Source organism: Pristis pectinata, chromosome 37 (genome assembly GCF_009764475.1).
Source record: "Pristis pectinata isolate sPriPec2 chromosome 37, sPriPec2.1.pri, whole genome shotgun sequence".
Lineage (NCBI taxonomy): Eukaryota > Metazoa > Chordata > Chondrichthyes > Rhinopristiformes > Pristidae > Pristis > Pristis pectinata.
Genome location: NC_067440.1, coordinates 11,550,255 through 11,563,270, shown reverse-complemented (window position 1 = coordinate 11,563,270; position 13,016 = coordinate 11,550,255).

The window sequence follows — 13,016 nt, the reverse complement described above, 5'->3', positions numbered from 1 at the left end:
ACTTGGACAAGTGGGTAGGAAATGTTTAGAGGGATAGGGGCCAAACACGGACTAGGTTGGATGGGCGTTTCCGTGCTCTAGGACACCTCACTCTGCAAGACAGGCTGGGACGCCCAGTGCAGCACAGAGGGGGCACTGAGATGCCAAGGGTGCGGTCTATTGGTTGAGGAATTGAATCAATAGGCAGCACCTTTGCTCTTTCAGGAGGGCATGACCGTTCCTGGTATCCCAGGTAATATTCATCCTCCAATCGTTGCTTGAGCTGGTTGACCTCTGTGGGATCTTGCTGTGCCCTCCTTGTCTCTATGAAGTCAGCAGAGTTGTCAATCCCTTCCCAGACCTGACCCATCTGGGACGGAGCTGAGCACGCCGGCCTTACGTGGGAGGAGGGGGTCAGGCTCGTTGGATCCATACCAGGAATCCATTCTCAGAGAGTAGTGGACTCTGCCCAATACATCACGGGCACATCTCTCCCCGCCATCGGGAGTATCTACAGGAGGCGCTGCCTCAAGAAGGCAACATCCATCATCAAAGATCCCCACCATCCGGGCCGTGCCAGCTTCTCGCAGCTCCCATCGGGCAGGAGGTACAGAAGCCTGAAGTCCCCACACCACCAGGTTCAGGAACAGCTACTTCCCTTCAACCATTCGGTTCTTGAACCAATCTGCACAACCCTAATCGCTGCCTCAGTACGGCAACAATGGGACCACTTTGATCACTTCACACTAAAATGGACTTTTGTTTTGTTCTAATTGTGTTCTTTCTTGTAAAAATTGTGTTTAATTCATGTTTGTTTTTCTTGTGAATGCTGCTTATCTGATGCTCTGTGCCTGTGATGCTGCTGCAAGTAAGTTTTCCATTGCATCAGTGCACACATGGACTTGTGCAGATGACAATAAACTCGACTTGACTTGACTTGAATTCCCAGGAAAGTGATCCTATCAATCCCATTGATTCTTCTTGTGTTAACCCTTACCTCTCCGAGGTCTCTCCCTCCTCCCACATCCAGCCTCCTGATCATCCGCCTCCCCCTCTTGATTTCCATCGAGGGAGTGAGCTCGGTGATCTGGGCCCCGAATTCTCACCTCCGCTCCCCAAAAGAACCTTTCTGGCGCTCTCTCTCCTCCTTGATGAACCTCAGGTGGTGACCAAGGTTTTAGTTATTGAGAAACTTCTGGCACAGAAAGAATATGTTTGTCCAACAGTCTTCACGCCAGAAAATTGTTTGATCATAGAACATAAAACAGGCCGTCCGTCCATGTTGGGACACTACTTAAACTGGTAATTAAACACCTGCCTGCACAAGGTCCGTCTCCCTCCATTCCCTGCACATCCATGTGCCTGTCTAAGAGCCTCTTAAACCCCTCTATCGTATCTGCCTCCACCACCGCCCCTGGCAGCCCGTTCCAGGCACCCACCGCTCTCTGTGTAAAAGAACTTCCCCCGCACATCTCCTTTGAACTTTTGGTTTGTAAGACAAGTTTTTCACTGTACCTCGGTACAAGTGACAATAATAAACCAATACCAATACCAAATGCATGCCCTCTGGTATTAGACATTTCGACCCTGGGAAAAAGACTCTGGCCGTCTACTCTATCTGTGCCTCTTGTAATCTTATAAACATCTATCAGGTCTCCCATCAGCCTCTGCCGCTCCAGAGAAAACAACCCACGTTTGTCCAACCTCTCCTGATAGCTCACGCCCTCTAATCCGGGCAGCATCCTGGTGAACCTCTTCTGCACCCTCTCCAAAGCCTCCACATCCTTCCTGTAATGGGGCGACCAGAACTAAATGCAGTACTCCAGATGCGGCCTGACTAAATTGTTATAAAGCTGCAACGTAACCTCCCAACTCTTGAACTCAATTCTTCGACTAATGAAGGCAAGCGTGCCCTGCGCCTCCTTGGCCGCCCTGTCAACCCGTGCGGCCACTTACGTCAATCACCCTGACCAGGTCCCTGTCTGAAGCTTGTACAAGCCCACAGGCAGGTAAATGTCTGCACCACCTTTACCCAGTGAGTCCCTTTCACAGCTGGGAAACAGGCCCTTCGGCCTATCGAGTTCCTGCTGACCTCAACCATCCATTTCCACCGATCCCATTTTACTCTCCCCACATTCCCATCATCTACCCGCTAGATTCTGCCCCTCACCCACACACCAGGGGGGCAACTTACAGCGGCCAATTAACCCACTGACCCCGCACGTTGTTGGGATGTGGGAGGGAACTGGAGCACCCGGGGGCGACACCCACGCGGTCACAGGGAGAATGTGCAAACTCCACACACACGCACGCACACACACACACACACACACACACACACGCACGCACACAAGCACACACACGCACGCAGTGCCGGAGGTTAGAATCGAACCCGGGTCTCTGGAGCTGTGAGTAAGCAACTCTACCCGCTGTACCACTGAGTAAAATTAATTTTATGTTCACTCCCCTCTAACCCATCTGTCCCCTTGTCCAGTCCGACACCTCACCCTCCCCACCCTGCCTGACATCACCTAGTCCGAGCCTCCCCAGTTAACTCAGTTGGAATAAACCGCTTCCCCCCACCTCTGGACTGTCTCCACATAACATAGTTCTCCTGCCCTCTCACCCTTCTGTTGGTGCGTACACACTGGCTGGGTCCCAACTGTGCCGTGAGACCTCCCCATGTTGTCCGATGACACATTTATAGAAAGCGAGAGAGGAACCAGAGCGAAGGACAGGCCGTTTCCCTCACATATGAGCTTTTCACCATCTGGGCCTCACTGGGAAGACCAGCATTTATTGCCCATCCCTAACTGCCCCCTTGAGAAGGTGGGGGTGAGCTGCCCCCTCGAACTGCTGCAGTCCTTCTGGTGAAGGTGCTCCCCCTGGGGAGGGTGTTCTGGGGTTTGGACCCAATGACGGTGAAGGAATGGCGAGATATTTCCAAGTGGGGACGGTGTGTGACGGGGAGGGGAACCTGCGGGTGGTGGTGCTCCGCTGTACCCCCCCCGGCTGCCCTTGTCCCTCCTGGTGGGGAGGAGGGGCGGGTTTGGGAGGTGGTGTCGGAGTAGCCTGGGCGAGTAACCACGGTGCATTCTGTTGACAGTGCGCTGTGGTGGAGGGAGGGGGTGTTTTGGGGGGTGGACGGGGTGCCGATTGAACGGGGCTGCTCTGTCCTGGGACGGTGTGGAGCTTCTCGGGAGTTGTTGGAACCGCACTCACCCAGGTAAGTGGTGGGGTGTCCTGTCACACTCCCAACCCGTGCCCTGTAGGTGGAGGAAAGGTCCCTGGGGAGTCGGGAGGTGGGTCCCTCACCACAGGATCTCCGACCTCTGACCTGCGCCTGTAACCACGGTGTCGATGTGGTTGGTCTGGTTGAGATCCTGGTCAGTGGTGACCCCCAGGACGTTGACGGGGGAATCAGCAGTGATAATTATTTCTTATTGTATAACCCTCGGCAAACATCCCCACTCCGGCCTTACGATGGAAGGAAGGTCATTGACGAAGTTGACTGGGTCCAGGACACTGCCCTGAGGATCTCCTGTAGTGACGTCCTGGGACCAGATAATTGACGCCCAACAAGCATCTTCCTTCGTACCAGGCCTGACTCTGACCTCTGGAATGTCTTCCCCTGATGTCCAGGTTTACCAGGGCTCTTTGATGCAGAGATCAGCCACCCTCACCTCACCTCTCATTCCTTGGTCAAAGTTTGGAGCAGGGCTGTGTTGGGGGACTGAACCCAAAATGGGCATTGGCGAATATGTCCGTGGTGAGCGATTGCTTCTCAATAGCATCATTGACAACAACTATGGTCACTTTGCTGACGGCTGGGGAGTAGACTGATTGGACGGTGATTGGTCGGCTTGTCCTGCTTATTGTGAGCAGAACATACCTGGGCCACTTTCCCCAATGTCGGGTAGATGTCGGTGTTGTAACTGTGCTGGAACAGCTTGGCTCGAGGCACAGCTAATTCTTGAGCTCAGGTCATAGAGTCATAGAGTCACACAGCACGGAAATAGACCCTTCGACCCAACTGGTCCATGCCGACCAAGATTCCTATCTAAGCTAGTCCCATTTGCCTGCATTTGGGACTATCCATGTACCTGTCCAAGTATCTGCCTCACCCACTTCCTCTGGCAGCTTGTTCCATATACTGACCACCCTCCGGGTGAAAAAGTTGCCCCTCAGATCCCTTTTAAAACCCTCCTCTCTCACCTTAAACCTGTGCCCTCTAGTTCTTGATTCCTCAACCCTGGGGAAATGACTGTGTTCATTCACCCTATCTTTGCCCCTCATGATTTTATCCACCTCTATAAGATCACCCCTCAAGTCTCCTAAAAAAAAGCCCCCAACCTGCCCAACCTCTCTCCATAACTCAGTCCCTTGAGTCCCGGATACATCCTCGTAAATCTCCCTCTGCACTCTTTCCAGCATAATGGCATCTCTCCTACAGCAAGGTGACCAGAACTGAACACAATATTCCAAATACGGCCTCACCAACGTCCTGTACAACTGCAAGATAACGTCCCAACTTCTAGACTCAGTGCCCTGACTGATGAAGGTCAGCGGGCCAAATGCCTTCTTTCACCGCCCTGTCTCCCTGCGACACCACGAGGTTCTCAGGACGACAGTTGGGGTGTTGCCTTTGGTGGATCCAGTGGCGTCCAATATTGAGCAGGGTGACTCTGGCCTGCCGGAGACGGGCTCGTGAGATGATGGAATCTCGGGAGGGAGCCGAGACGGATCACCCACTCCACACTTCCGGATGAACCCGGCTCAGCCTTGACTCCGGCACTTGAGTCCTGCGGAACAGGTGGATATCTGGGCGTCGGGGAGGGGGTTGGGGTTGGAACTTGAGAGGGTGTGGGAAACCCAAGAGGCTGGAATCTGAAAGCCGGGATGCTGAGCGGATTTGGATGCCGGCCAGCCAGCGAGCTTGAGGCACTGCCATCTCCTAAATATAAGGGTGTGAAGACGGGCCCTGGTGTGGGATTTCACCCTGGCTAAAAGCAGCAGGCTCTGTCATTGGCTCCCGCGTCACCCGGGGACAGAGACGGACACAGGGCAGGCCAATGGTTCCCCAAGCCTCGGGCAACAGGTCCAGCCCACTGTGTGTCTGACGGTCCAATCCCAAACCCCGCACCCCACCCCCTCCAAACCCTCAGCCAATCCTCACCCCCCGACACCCAACCACAAACCTCAGACCCCCACCTTCACCAAATCCCCTTCCACACCCACCCACACCCAGCCACAACAACACACCCCACCCTCTCCAAACCCCCACCCAATGCTGACACCCCCACACACCATGAGCTCCTCATCCAACCCCCAGACCTGCACAACACCACACCTCATCCAGTCCGCACCCCAGTCACCCCAAGCCCTTTGCCCAAACCCGACATCTCACACCCCAGCGCCACACGAGCCTAAACCCTACACCCACACTCGACACCAAAACAGCAAACCCTAATTGCACACCCAATCCCAAACCCTACACCCTACACACACACAAACCCTACACCCTACACACACACAAACCCTACACCCTACACACACACAAACCCTACACCCTACACACACACACAAACCCTACACCCTACACACACAAACCCTGCACCCTACACACGCACACACAAACCCTAAACTCTACACACACACAAACCCTGCATCCTACACACACACATATAAAACCCTACACACACACACACACAAACCCTACACACAAACCCTACACACAAACACTACACCTTACACCTTACACACAGGCACAAACCCTACCCCCTACACACACACACACACACACACACACACACACACACACACACACACACACACACACACACAATCAAACCATACATCCAAACTCAAACAGTACACCCAAACCCTACAGCTACACCCAAATCCAACACCCAAAACCTACAAGCAAACCCCTACACCCAGCCCCAACCCCTACACCCAATCCCAAGCCCTGCACCAGAACCAAACCCTACACCCAGACCTGTCCACTGCTAACCCCACCCACCCACTTGCTCCGCCACCCAAACCCCCCACACCTCACCCCAGCACCCACACACCCCACGCCATCCTACACCCCCATCCCCTGCCCCTGATCCTCACCCCACCCAAGACACCCACTCCCACCATGCAACCCAGACCTCAGCCCTGCTCCCCGCCTCCTTCTCCTCTTCTCCCTACCCCCTTCCCCACCGGGTTAGAGGGATGAAATGGCCAATCCCTGCCCCTACTTACGGTGAGTTCCCAATAGACGGATCAGGGATAAAAGCTCTGAGCTGGAAGTGCCCCCCCACCCCGGGGGGAGGCAGGTTGCAGGAGGTATGGGATGAACAGTCAGAACCCCCACCTCTGCACGATTCCTAGTTCCGGTATTCCTCCTGGGAGCAGTTAGGAATCGGCCTTAAATTCCAGGCTTTGCCCACATCCCGCAGGCAAAGGTAAAATGCCGTGCAGTGCACTCCAGCCCCCGCGCTCCTGACCTTCGCTCACCCGGTGCGGGGGGGGGGGGGGGTCTCCTGGTCGCTCTGCTCCCGAGACCGGCCGGGGAGGCCATTCGTGGGTCGGGTAGTGGGGGGTTCTGCCCGAGCCGACTGCCTGCTCCCTCTTCCGGGGTCCCATCCGTGGCGGTGTGTGTCCCTGGAGAAGGAGCGCGTTGGTATCCACGGGTACAACAGGGGGGTGGGGGGGGGGATTTCTGGGACCAGTGGGCTTGAGTGCGTCCTGGGTAGCGATGAGCGTGTTGTAATTTGAAGCTGTAACTGGTGTGTACCGTGAAGTGCTGTAATGTTGCATTAGTGTGGTCCTGTAATCACTGAACAAACCTCCTTTGGAAGGGGGAAGAGCCTGTGTGCTTCCATTGGGTGAGGTGGGGTCAGGGCGATGGAGGGTTTGTACAGGGGAGAGACCGCTCCAGGTCACCCCCTACAGTTGGAGCGAGGGGGGGGGGGGTGGTTCTGCAAAGCATCATCCAGTCAGAGAGAGATACAGCACAGGTACAGGCCCTTCCGCCCATCGAGTCTGTGCTGGCCATCAACCACCCACTTACACCCATCCCATTTCCATCACCTCCCCACTAGATTCTACCCCCCTCACCCACAGACTGGGGGGGGGGGGTTGTCGGGGCGATTTACAGTGTCCAATTGACCCACTGAGCTCGCGTGTCGTTGGGATGTGGGAGGGAACCAGAGCACTCGGGGGAAACCCACACGGTCACAGGGAGAACATGCAAACTCCACACACACACACACACACACACGCACGCACGCACGCACGCACGCGCGCAAGCGCGCACACACCAGGATGGAACCCGGCTCTCTGGAGCCCTGAGGCAGCGGCTGTACCCACTGGAGGGGAGACCATATTTTGAGCAGGAGACTAAATTGAAAGATCTTCTGCTTCTCCAGGAGTTACACCATAAGGCCATAAGTCATAGGAGCAGAACTAGGCCATTCGGCCCATCGAGTCTGCTCCGCCATTCGATCGTGGCTGATTTATTTTTCCCTCTCAACCTCTTCTCCTGCCTTCTCCCCGTAACCTTTGACGCCCTCACTAATCAAGAACCTATCAACCTCCGCTTTAAATATACCCAATGACTTGCCGTCTGTGGCAACGAATTCCACAGATTCACCGTCCTCTGGCTGAAGAAATTCCTCCTCATCTCAGTTCTAAAGGGACGTCCCTTTATTCTGAGGCTGTGCCCTCTGGTCCTGGACTCTCCTACTGATGGAAACATCCTCTCCATGCCCACTCTATCCAGGCCTTTCAATATTCCGTAGGTTTCAATGAGATTCCCCCCCCCCCCCCCATCCTTCTAAACTCCAGTGAGTACAGACCCAGAGACATCAAACACTCCTCATACGTTAACCCTTTCATCCCTGGGATCATTCTTGTGAACCTCCTCTGGACCCTCTCCAGGGCCGGCACATCTTTCCTTAGATACGGGGCCCAAAGCTACTCACAATATTCCAAATGCGGTCTGACCAATGCCTTACTAGGCCTCAGCATTACATCCTTGCTTTTATGTTTTCAGTTCATAATTCTGAGGGCGGTTCAATGCGAGGCAGAAGTTTTCAGGGTTTGCTTAAGAGGGGGGGGGGAGAGAGAGGGGGAGAGAGAGCGAGAGAGTGAGTGAGAGAACACCGGAGAGGGTTAGCGAGGGAATTGCACAGCTTGGGGACGGACACCAATGGTGGAGCCATGGGAGTGAGGAGGATGGCCGAGAGGCCGGAATTGTTGGAACGCAGAGATTTCGGAAAGTTATGGTTGGAAAAGTGTGCGGGGGCGTTTAGAGTGGGGGGGGGTTGCAGAGAGGATGCAAGTGTTTCTGATAGCTTATTGGTTTAGGTTTGGCCTACAGCCTAGAAAGTTGAAGGAATCCTCAGCAAGTATTTCAAACTGTGCGTCGGTGTACATGCCTCTCTCTCTTGTAGTAAACTCTGTGGCACGCTCTGTGAACTCTCTCGAGCTGTTGCTCGCTCCAAGAGTTTCCAGCTGCTGTTGTCTCCAAATGTAGTTACACAGGAGTCACTGCAAAGGGTTGTCAATGGAATATTGCGACTGAAAGGTGTTGCCATTTGCAAATCCTCTCGGGAATTCACCGGGCTGGTTCCGGGAATGAGAAGGATTTCTTCTCGAGAGAGGCAAGGCAGCTTGGGTTTAGAGGAAGGGAGTTTAGGGGAATGAGGGTAAACTTATTCATACAGATTAGAATCTAAGAGGGCTCGACAGGGTGGTTGTTGGGACGTTTCTGTCAGTGGGAGAGGGGATACAGAGTAAGGGGTCAGTCATTTAATCGGTTTATGATTGTCACATATACCAAGGTACTGTGAAAAACTCCGTTTTGCATGTCATCCAGGAAGATCATTTCAAAACATCAGTACATTCAGGTAGTACAAGGTTAAACAATAACAGAATGCAGAATAAAGTGTTAACGTTACAGAGAGAGTGCAGTGCAGGCAGACAATAAGGTGCAAGGGCCACCATGAGGTAGATTAAGAGTCTGTCTTTAACATACAAGACAGCATAAGGTATAGGAGCAGAATAAGGCCATTCGGCCCATCGAGTCTGCTCCGCCGTTCAATCGTGGCTGATTTTTTTTAACCCCATTGTCCCACCTTCTCCCCTTAACCCCCTCACCGATTGAGAACCTGTCAGTCTCTGCCTTAAATACACCCAATGACTTGTCCTCCGTGGCAATGAATTCCACAGATTCACCACCCTCTGGCTGAAGAAATTCCTCCTCGTCTCAGTTCAAAAGGGACGTCCCTTTATTCTGAGGCTGTGCCCTCAGATCCTGGACTCTCCTACTGATGGAAACATCCTCTCCATGCCCACTCTATCCAGGCCTTTCAGTATCTCACAGGTTTCAGTGGGATTCCGCCCCTCATCCTTCTGAACATCGAGCCCAGAGACATCAAACGCTCCTGATGCGTTAAGCCTTTCATTCCTAGGATTATTCTTGTGAACCTCCTCTGGACCATCTCCAGAGCCAGCACATCCTTCCTTAGATACGGGGCCCAAAACTGCTCACAATATTCCAAATGCGGTCTGACCAACGCCTTATAAGAGTCATTAGTCTGATAACAGCGGGATAGAAGCTGTCCTTGAGCCTGGTGGTACGTGTTTTTAAGCTTTTGTACCTTCTGCCCAATGGGAGGGGGGGAGGAGAGAGAATGTCCAGGATGGGAGGGGTCTTTGATTATGTTGGCTGCTTTTCTGAGGCAGTGGGAAGTGTAGACAGAGTCCATGGAGGGGAGGCTTTAAACAGATGTGTAGAAATTTCTTCCCTCAGAGGATGACGAATTCCTGGAATCCTCAGTCAACAAGGGTGCTGGAGGCCGGAGGTAGATAAATATCTGAAAGATCGAGGAAGCAATCTTTCATTCTGATGGCATTCTGACTGGTTGCATCACCGCCTGGTGTGGAGGCTCCAATGCACAGGATCGCAAGAGGCTGCGGAGGGTTGTAGACTCAGCCAGCTCCATCATGGGCACAACCCTCCCCGCCATCGAGGACATCTTTAAGAAGCAGTGCCTCAGGAAGGCGGCATCCATCACTAAGGACCTTCGCCACCCGGGACATGCCCTCTTCTCGTTACTACCATCGGGGAGGAGGTACAGGAGCCTGAAGACCCCCACTCAGTGATTCAGGAACAGCTTCTTCCCCTCCCAAATCAGATTCCTGGATGGTCCCATTAACCTCGTTATTCCCTGTTCTTTCCCAGTGACAAAGAAGAGGAGCTGAGTCAATGTGGATCAGCCATGGATTGGTGAGAAGAGGCTTGATGGGCCGAGTGGCCGACTCCTGCTCCTGTTTTCTTGCAGCTCATTGTTATTTAAAACCTCCCCTCCATCCCTTTAACCCACCCCAGCCCTTCAACAATCCTTGAGCGGAATCATTACCTCCACTCTCTGACCTACGAGGCCAGAGCCCCCCACTCCCTCCCTCTCTCCCTCCCCCTCCCCCCCTTTCTCCTTGCCTTGCCCCAGTCCCTGGACGAGGCTCTGCCGCCGGTGCGTCGCCTCGAGGCTCGGCAGCTCGGGAGGGGAGAGCTGGCGGCGTGCACAGCAAGATCCCACGGGTCCCTGACCACGACTGCCTCGATGGCCCTCAGTCGATCGTGGGCTCGGATCCCTACACCCCCCACCCCCAAACCCTCCTGCCCCTCCCGGGAGCCAATGCACACGATCCTGGTTCCCCCTAGCTGGCTGAAGGCGCACAGCAGGATCCCACGCGATCCTGGTTTCCCGGCTTTGCTGCGGATTTGCTGCCCTCCCAGACACCAAGAGGGACCGGCTTGCCAAACTGCGCCGAATGTCTCTGCTCCCGCCACCTGGCAGTCAGCAAGTTTTACCAGGATGCCGCCTGGTTTAGGGAGTATGAATTATGAGGAGAGACTAAGGGAGCTCGGGCTTTACTCTTTGGAGAGGAGGAGGATGAGAGGAGACATGATGGAGGTGTACAAAATATTAAGAGGAATAGATAGAGTGGACAGCCAGTGCCTCTTTCCCAGGGCACCAATGCTCAATACAAGAGCGCATGGCTTTAAAGTAATGGGTGGTGAGATATCAGAGGGAGGTTTTTTACCCAGAGAGTGGTTGGGGCATGGAATGTGCTGCCTGGGGTGGTGGTGGAGGCAGGTACATTGGTCAAATTCAAGAGATTACTGGATAAGCATATGGAGGAATTTAAGATAGAGGGATATGTGGGAGGAAGGGGTTAGATAGTCTTAGGTGAGGTTCAAAGGTCGGCACAACATTGTGGGCCGAAGGGCCTGCATTGTGCTGTACTGTTCTATGTTCTATGTTCCAGACCCCACGAGTCAAAATATTTCTCACTAACTTGTGTCTAATCATTCAGCAAATAACTTAACTCCCTGCCCCCAGTCACCACTCTCTTTGCCAACAGAAATAGATCTTTCCTGTTCTCCGAATGGAGGCCTCTCAGAATGAAATACACCTCGATTAAACCCCCTCAGTCTGCCCTGATCCAAAGCAAACACCTAAGACTTCTCAGCTTTCTTCTTGCACGTAACTCTCCTTCTCTGGGGACACCCTCATTATTTCCTGCCTTGTTATCACTGCCATTCTGTGTGACCCTCATACAATCGGACCCTCAACACTGACGAAGTACCCCCAACACCCCACTGCTCTCACTCAAAGCTAAAACCTCAGACATCTAGTTTTCCAAACACCTTCACCTTTGAAGGTCCATCAGCGGTTCCTTTCCAAACCTGTGAGTTAGTGGAACATTTTTCTCTGTTTTGGAAACAGATTTTCCTGTTTAGTTCAGCCTGAGACCATGTTTGGAATTCACTGCCTCAATGGTTGGGGGGGTGCGGGGGGGGGGGGCAGTCCGATCAATTGGGGATCCAAGGGCAGAGGACGTGGATGGTCCATGGTGTTAGTGAAGGGTGGACTGGATGGGAGGGGCCGAATGGCTGACTCCGGCTTCTATCCCTTGCGATGTAAGCACTGTTTATCCGATGGTGCGGTGCTTCCTCCTTGCCGCCCCTCCTGCAGCGCGGTGCTCTCTCCTCGCCGCCCCTCTTGCAGCGAGGCACTCCCTCCTCACTGCCCCTCCCACAGTGCGGAGCTCCCTCCTCACTGCCCCCCCACAGCGCAGTGCTCCCTCCTCACCGTCTCTCCCACAGCATGGCGCTCCCTCAATACTGCCTCTCCCGCAGCGTGGCGCTCCCTCCTCACCATCCCTTCCGCAGCGTGGCGCTTCCTCCTCACTGACCCTTTTTTTAATATAAACGTTTACTCGCTAAAAGCACTATAAAAAGACAACCAGTGTCAATACACGACATCTAATACAGAAAAGAAGGAACTACGCAATGACGTACTACGGCAGAGAATGCAAACTAATACTACCGAAACACACACGCGACTCTACACCCGTCAACGCGACACTTCATATAAGAATCGCGTCTGTACCGTTCATGACACACGCGATCCCCTGAGGGGCCCACCGAGCGCGGAACTCGGCTAGGGTGCCCGCGGAAACCGCGTGCTCCCTCTCTAGACGCACCCGCGCGCGCACGTAAGCGCGGAAGACGGGCAGGCAGGCTGACCTGCCGGGACCCTCGGCCGCCCGCCGACGCGTCCCGTGGATGGCCAGCTTGGCCAGGCCCAGCAGGAGACCCACCAGGAGATCCGCCGCGCGCCCCTCCCCGTGCCGCACCGGGTGCCCGTAGACCAACAGCGCCGGGCTGAAGTGCAACCAGAACTTCAGCAGCAGCCCCCGCAGACACTCGAAGAGGGGCTGCAACCTCTCGCACTCCGCGTACGTGTGGTACACCGTCTCCTCCCGGCCGCAGAAGAGACAGGCGGCTGGGGTGTCAGTGAACCGGCTCAAGAATCGGTTGCACAGCACGGCCCGGTGCAACACCCTCCACCCCAGGTCCCCGATGTACAGCGGGAGGACTCCCGCGTAGAGAGACCCCCACTGGGGACCGCCCTCGCCGCCCGCCGGCAAGACGGACCACCACGGCGTGTCCGGCCGGCAGACCAAGGCGAGGA